Source organism: Anser anser (genome assembly GCF_964211835.1).
Source record: "Anser anser genome assembly, chromosome: W".
In the NCBI taxonomy this organism is placed as follows: Eukaryota; Metazoa; Chordata; class Aves; order Anseriformes; family Anatidae; genus Anser; species Anser anser.
This window is the reverse complement of record NC_139731.1, coordinates 16,072,932-16,081,169: the sequence shown is the minus strand read 5'-3', so window position 1 is coordinate 16,081,169 and position 8,238 is coordinate 16,072,932.

Genomic DNA, 8,238 nt, shown 5'->3' with positions numbered 1-8,238 from the left:
GCTCCGAAGTCATCCCAAGTGCGGTCCGCGTGTGCAGATGCCCCAGTGAAGGGACAAGGCCGTGTTCTGTGTCTTGGAGCATTCTGCATGTGCCAAGCTGAGAGCCCATTAACTCGAGTCCCCTGGGAACTCTCAGTGCTTCAGACGTGATCCCTCGCATGAATTGGTATCACGCAGGCTTTTTCAAAAAAACAGGGAGGAAGAAAAAGCAAAATTAATGACCGGTTTTGGAAACATTTCTGTAAGTTCCTTAACAGCTTCCTCCTCTCTGCCTCTGCCATTTTCCAACTTCTGCAACGACGGGGACGATGTCCGAGGGCAGAAGTTTCCGTCACTACCCATCTCAGAGCTCTGAACAGCAAGCCTGTCTGAGGCAGAGCCCTTGGCAGAAGAAACCAACCCCTTTGTGTGCCACCTGGGGTACTTCTAGCATGCATCGTTTTAGCTAATTATGTTACTAACATATATATGTACGCATACGTGTATGTAGGTCTGGGAAAAGCGAGTTATCCAAAACCCTGCATAGCTTGTCAGATTTAAAGTGCTGTTACAAGGTATAGGAACAGGCAGGAACAAAGGCAATCTTAAGAGCACGATTTAATTTTGGAAAGTCAAATCTCCAGTTGCACTAAGAGGCAACCTAAGTACCTTGGCTCTCGCAAAATCCCATGAATCAGATTTTGGTTTTGCAAAGCTGTACCTTAAACCAGAAGTATTTTGAATATAAATTCCAAAGTTTGGAGTAGGATTAGATAAAATATTCTAATGTAAGCCCACGTCTAGTTAATGGATAGAGTTCTCCTCCAGTATTTATCTTTCTGCTGCTCTTTCTTTATCACTACTTGATCCCCAGCTAATCTCTACTTCATAACTGAATGTTTTCTGTGCATATCTTAATCAGCTCTGCCTTCCAGGTCAAAGATCAGGGCATATATTTTAAAAGGGTATTTCAGACCAGAGCAGACACTCGATTGTTACGGTTGCAGTATAAATCATTTATGGAGAGGGAATCTTTCTGGCTAATTCTCAGAGATATGCAAATGATAACTTCTGCTTGCTGCGTGTTTACAATGCAGCAGCCATAAATGGAGATAAAATACGAAAAGTCCGTGTCCCACAGAGGGAGGGGAGGGCTGCTCTCAAATTGCGGAGGGTTTGAGAAAGAACAGATAGTTTGCAATAAATATCCGAACTTCTAGGGCAGGTTTTGCGCTTTCATTCTTTACACAGCGAAACAATACAAGGAAACCACACAGGAACAGCTGGATCCCAAACATCCCTGTTTCCAGAATATATGCAGCGAGATATGCGCGTGCTGCTGCTCAGGGGGCTGCTGGTGGCTTTTAAAGCATGGAGCACAGCAAGCGCTGTGGGAGGGCTCACAGGCTGTTAAAAGGGAATCTCGGCTGTTCCTGCAGGGGCGGTTAGCCGTGGTGCAGCTCGGCTCCCATTGAAGTCAATGGGAGTTTTACTTCAATGGAGCAGAGTTAGGTTAATGCTGAATGTTTTGGAAAACACCATTCCCACTTGCCAGCCTGAATCCTCTGAGATCTTCCCATCATTAGTTTAATTCAACCATAAATGTTTGGAACAGCAGCCAAGGGATTAAAATGATCAACAAAGTCAATTGCTTTGTTTGTAAATGTTCTTTTGCTTAGTTTTCTGCAATGTAAAAGTTGTTCTATGAACCTTGTTTTGACTCATTTAAACCCCATTTAGTAATCCTGCAGGAAATACAGTATTTGTGATGTTAGTGTGATATCTTCTGCCTAGAATAACATCCCCTGCCCTTATGAACTTCAAGTAGCTTGTCCCAGATTGGGCTGGTAAGGGCATTTCTGTTTTGCGGACATGTGAAGTGCTCATATTTCAGTAAGGAATTTAAGAAAAAAAATGCCAGAATATTGTTCTTTTTTTTTCCAGAGTTTTTGAAGATGAAGACATTGAAGCTTTTAGAAATGCCTGGCGCCACATTTTCTGAAAGACACATTAGCCTGCTTTTGTATTTCAGAATTGACTTTGTCTAGAAGCCTCACATGTATTTTCATATGCTGAGCCTCACAGAGAAATAATGAGCAGGTGGAAATGCCAAAATTAACTGAAATGAAAAGCAACTAATTTTAACTGCTCTTCAGAAATCTGCAGCGATCTGCAGAGATCTGTCTAGGTGAGGTTACTCTTGGTTCAGGCTACACGGAGAGCGCCTTTTGGCCATGCAGATTAGGAGATCAGCTCTGCCGTGACAGAAACCGTTACCTCCTAGCACTCACGAGATGCTGCCACCTCCCCGTTCTTCATCCCTGTCCTCCCTGCACAAGTCCTGCCCACAGCACTGCACTGCGGTCCCCAGCAGCCCCACGGCCCTGGCAGTGGTTTTGGTCGTGCAAATCAGCACCGGGCAGCGAGCTGTGGGGTGCGTGAGGGGGTGTTTTTCCCCTTCTTGTCCTTTCCGAAGGAGGGGTGGGCTGGAAGGCCTGCCCGTTGGCTTCACAGCAGTCTTACGATGGCTATCTGCCCTCTGAACCCTTGGGTGGTATCCCCCCTCCACCCCCTGGCCGTAGCTGCAGCCCCTCATTCTGGAGAGGGATGTCAGATCTCTCCTTCTTTAATCGCCACCTTGCATTGTGATAATTAAATCGCAAATTTGGCTCTGAACTGGGCCAAAAGAAGCTTTAAAATCGGAGGCCTGCGGACCTGCCTCTACCATTTTGCCTTTCGCTTGATGTGTGTGCTTCCCAGCCATTTGATATTCCCCACTCTCTTTGTGATTGATAAATGTGTGTTTGTGCACAGGTGATTTTTCCACCTCTCTAGTCACACCAGCTACTATACCTCCCATTGAGGTAATGGAAAGCATCCACTGCTTATCTCTGAGCAGCACATTAAACAAAGCAACATAATGAGCTGCATTTTGTTGAGGGCTCTCCAGGTCCCCCAAATCCTTCTCAAATGTTATTGTTTATAAAATGTTTGATAAAAAATAAATGATGCTTTCAATTTAAACAAAACCTCACACTGTTACCGGTTTTAATAACAGTTTTGACAGATGAGATTTTCATCATCTGTTTTTTCTTTGTAAAGGCTTCTTCAATAAACTAAAAATGCTTTAAACTAACAGATGTGACTATAAAGTAAGGCTGAGCGTGAGACATCAGGAGCTGAGGTTTGTCAAATGCTACAATATATAAATTAATTCCTAGTTTAAGCTTCCATTGAGCATTGGAACCGCTGTTTTCCCTGGTTCTTGGTTACTGAATGGTTATCTGACCTTGCAAAGGTGTCACACACAGAGAAAAACGGAGCCTGAGAAATCTATAATTGTGTGATTAAAATTATATATGTGTTTTGGACACTAAATAGCGCAATGATTTATTGATGGTGAGTAAGTAGTTTGAAGCCAGAGCTATACACCTGATAATGGTCTGGTATCCACCAACGGTGGGCTTTTTTCACTTCCCTTGAATTCTCAGCACTTTTAAAATCCAGGTAGCCTGAATGCCAATGGAGGAGCTCTGAAAGCTGTTTTGAGGCAAGAATTTTAAAACCTGCAGCCTCAGTTCCTCCCTAGCATTCCTCCACCTTTTCTTTATGTCTAATCCATTTAGCTTCTCTTATGTCACAGACGTGTCTAACAGCCACCCCAGAATCAATTTAGGATAATGTTGATCCTTGAATAACTGATAAGCTGTGTATATTTTATCTGTGAAAACTCCAGAAATTAGAATTTCCAATGATATTCTGTTTGCTGTAAACAACTTATATTTACTGATTTGGAGAGGAGTTTTGCTTTGTTTAATGGGCTTTAAGCAAGGCAATTTTAAAAGCTTGATTGCTTGTAAACCCTAATACTGTTTGTTTTTAAATTTCTGATATTATTATTATTCTCGTGCTTTGCATGCTTTTCACCGGTTCTGCTTCTCTGATGATTTGAGCTTCTGCGGCGTAACAGGGGCTTTGCACGGGAGAGGGTGGCCGTGATGCTCTGTTCTGCTGACGGTGCAGCCCCCTGCTCGGACAGCAGGGAACAGCTCTAGAGAAAACCCGACGTGACCTGCACATTGCCCCGCTCCTCGCCCCTGCTGTCAGTCCCAGAGGTGCTTCCAGAGCAGGCTCCTGCTGGGTGACTTGGAGGCAAAGGAGGATCGGAGAAAGGAGAGCATCCCAGGCCACAGGTCTCCTCTGGCCGGGGGCAGCTTGTCCAAATCTTCCGAAGCACTCAAATCAAAGTGTGGGGCTTCGTGTCGTGCTCACCGGTGCTAGGGAGGGAACCCGCCTTCCCAGGAGAAAAGGTTTGACCTGTTGGCATTTCACTTCTGGTGGTACCCCAGTCCCATGCATCCCGCCCTGACCACAGCCTCTGAATGAAGAAGTCATTTCACAGGTCACAGGGCATCCCGACTCCGCAGGACGCACTGACACCGCATACAACGAGATCATAGGATCATGTACATTGCTTGGATTTTCACCAAGTATTTTCAGGTATAGCAGCTTCCAAGTGCCACTGCATTGAGACAGAACATTTCTCTGGAAAATTAGGTCCCAAAGCAAATAAGGTGTGAAAGATTGCAAGCAACACCCTGAATTAGGCAGTACAGTCACCGGTATCTTTGCTGTGACAGCCTCCCCAAAGCGCAACGCCAATATGCTGGCAATTTACTCAAGTCTGCTTCGGCTCTGGAACTTCAGAGCATCTGATACAGAGCACAAGATATTAATAGAAGAAACAAATAATATACTCTGAATAAAGGTATGAAATGGCCAGCAGCTCAGGAGATCTAAGTACAGCCTGCGTACCTGCCTTTGTGACAGACACACCAAGTCACTTTATTTTTCTTTTGCAATTCTTATTAATGAGTCAAGGCTATTAGGTTTCTTTATGTTCAGATAAACCACTTATACAATTCATCCATTGCTTCAGCAACATCTCCAGGTTTTACTGTAACACCAACAATAATAAAGAATAAATAAGACATAATGGGGTCTTGCCTCATGACTATGATTCTTAGGTGCTGCAGTAACACAAAGGCATGCATAAATGAATTAATAATAACCTCAGGGGTGATGGTATGTAAATATATTAGCTCAGGATAGGAAGAAAAGGGAGGATGAAACAAAAGTCACGGTGTCATAAAAATTCGAAAATAAAATTATTTGGGAGTATTGATTTGATAAGTGAAAACTTAAATAAGACTTCGGAAGAGAGATTTTCCAAAAGACACAACTCCACTGAGATCCCTGCTGTCAGATACAGACAAGGTGCAACAAGGACGAATTCTCCATCTGAGAAGTCTTGGATATTTATGTAGATTCTTGAAAAGGTACATTATACTTACTTTTATTTGATGTTTCATTACGGAGTCCCAGAGACTCCAATGGAATAACTCCTCATTGTCACCGTTTTTATACCTCGATATCGCTCTATCTCAGATTCTCTTTTCAAACTCAGAATGCCGTTCATTAAATTCTTTCTTCTATGGAGCCATAAATGCAGTAATCTAGATCCTGATAAAGGCTTTAAAGCTATCCCATAGGATACTTGCGGTTGGAACTGATGGAACATTAGTGTCAAGGAAGCATATTATTTGAGTCTCAATATAATTAATAAACCCTTTCTCTCCCCCACAGGAATGTGCTAAATCTCCGAGTCTTGTTTGTGTTAGGCAAAAGATTTAGTTACCTCTAACAGAAAAGAGGGAAAAAAAAAAGATGAAAAAGGCTTTAAATATTTAACAGTTTAAACCCTACATAAATTGGAGATTTGAATAAAAAATCAGCCCAAGTATATTTGTATGAAACTGGTGAACAGAAGGAATATACATGCTCAGAGGAATAGATTTTATGCCAAACATCAATCAATCCCAGCTTCGAAGCCTATTTATAATACTGTGGGGGTTCTGGACGGTTGCACTTCACACTGTGAGGACCAATCCATGACATTATCTGTTGAACAATTGAAGTCTTTACAAATAATTAAAACTCTGTTTGAAAATGGAGATATTTTCCACGGCTTTTGTGTCCATGCACCGGATCATAGATATTTGAGTGTGTAAATAATGACTAGTTAATGTTGAGAGCCTGTAGCGTATTTGCCTTGCAGTTCAGCTCTGTGCTGTGTCTTTCTGCCTATCGATGCCCCCATTGGCACAAACACATACTTATTTCCACCTTACGCTTCCCTCTCCCCTTGCCTCCATCCAGGGTAACTGAGTGCTGTTCCAGACCCTGAAGCAAAAGAAAAAAAAATAATTTTGCCTGCCATTGCAACCGCCGTCCTCCCCCCAGACTCCTCTCTGTCTCCTTGAGGTAGCACAAAATTTCCAATCATTTCCATGTCCTCTGGGCCTGTCAGCAGTGCCAGGCCAGGCCCTGTTGGTTGTCCTACTTACACCTCTGAAAACTAGGGCTAATGCTCCGCAGGCCCGAGTGCCTCGCTGCCAGAGGTGTAGGACTCACCAGGCTATCTACAGTGAGGAAATAGGTTGACAATCGCACAAATTGAGTAACTCCTCCGTTGTGATTTCAACATGATGGAGGAGTTAGTTGGTCGTCGTCTCATGGACACATCACCTCACGGTGCTTCATACCCTAAGGAACTGCCCCAGTTTGATGAATTTGGTCAGGGATACCTGGTCCAGGTCCTAACGAAGGGAAACAGTGGAGGTGGGTTTTCTTTCTACAGGTATGTAAGGAACTGTTGTCACAGAAATAGACTTCAGTCCCACTTCCGTGGTGCCATGCTGCTCTGATGTGCCGTGCTGGTCCTTTCGGTGAGGGGCCTGCTGATGGGACACGGAGTCACGGCTGAATAACAGTGCCACGGCTCTGCCCTTGTATTTAGAGACTACAGCCAAGTAGTGTGTGATAATAGGAATGTAATGCAGTGAAAGACCCATAGATCAAAGCAAATGGTGCCAAGGACCCAACATCTATACACCACATATGCATATGTACATATACATACACATATACGTCTGTCCTATCCCTATCCCTATGACCTCTAACATAGGCTATTGAGCAAACGCCCATTAGTAGGTGTCAGTGGTGTTCCTAGACCATTTTATTTTTATTTAAATCTGTAAGAAATGGTTTTTCTTGCTCCAAGGTCACTGAGCAGCGTGTGACACACGGCGTAGCCAGAAGATTCACCTCAAAAGCAGGCTCCTGGCGAGAGCTCAGATGCCAGTGCCGCTGCACCCAGGGAGCGGGGTCACACTGCTGCCCTGTGCTGGCACCGTGCGGGGTGACACCAGCACACCCAGTAACAGGACACGAGGCGCTTAGCAGGACTGGTGGGGCTGGGGGCAGCTGCCCAGCACCCCGCTTGCTGTGCGATGGGGAATGTGCGGGCCCTTGCTCACCGGCACAACGTTCACAGCTTCTGTGTAGGGGGGAATCTGCAAACAGCCTCAAACGGAGGTGAATTCAGATGCGGGAGCATGGGTGGAGTTCACATTGGCATGGCGCACCCCGGCATGCTCCAGAGCCAGAGTTTGTATTTCTGCACAGAATTGGGTGTGGGTGCTTTGGGCGTGAGGAGCACGGAGCAGAGGACCTCCAACTGTGCAGGCTGTGCTGAGACGCTGCTCAGCACAAAGAGCCCTCATTTCCCCAGGCTTCTCAAGGATGTGCGTATTCTAAACATCAGGTTTATTCCCTAAAAATTAATGAAACCTTTCAGCGCTTGAGGTAAGTCAAGTGCTCATATACCTTTTCCTGGACCAGGGCCCGAGTAAACAATAAAAAGAAAAATAAACTACCTGTCAAATCGAACACGTGTGAATTTCTCGAGGCCACATCCAGTATTAGGTTAAAGGAACTCGCATTTCAAAAGAAACCTTGTAGAACTTATTTAAATTTTAAAAATAGTTTAAATGATTTTAATATTTTTCTTACTAGTATTTCATGCTTTATAAGCAGCGCCCATCCACAGTTAAAACATCCAGATGTTTTAACTAAAGTTAAACTATGAAACAGAACAAAAATAAAACCCATGGAATACTTGCCAGATAGCTCAACCACATCTGTTCAGAAAACCATAATACTAGTTCAAAATAATAACAGCAACTATCATTTTCAAGCATGCACAGGATTAAAATAAAAACAAACATGCTTTTGTGCAGAGGATGAAGAACTGGAAAGCTGAGATTCTGCTCTGGGAATATCACTCGCTCCCCCTTTGAACTGGGAAATACGTGCTCGAGCGAGGCCCGACGGAGGCCGAGGCCCACCTCCGCGGCA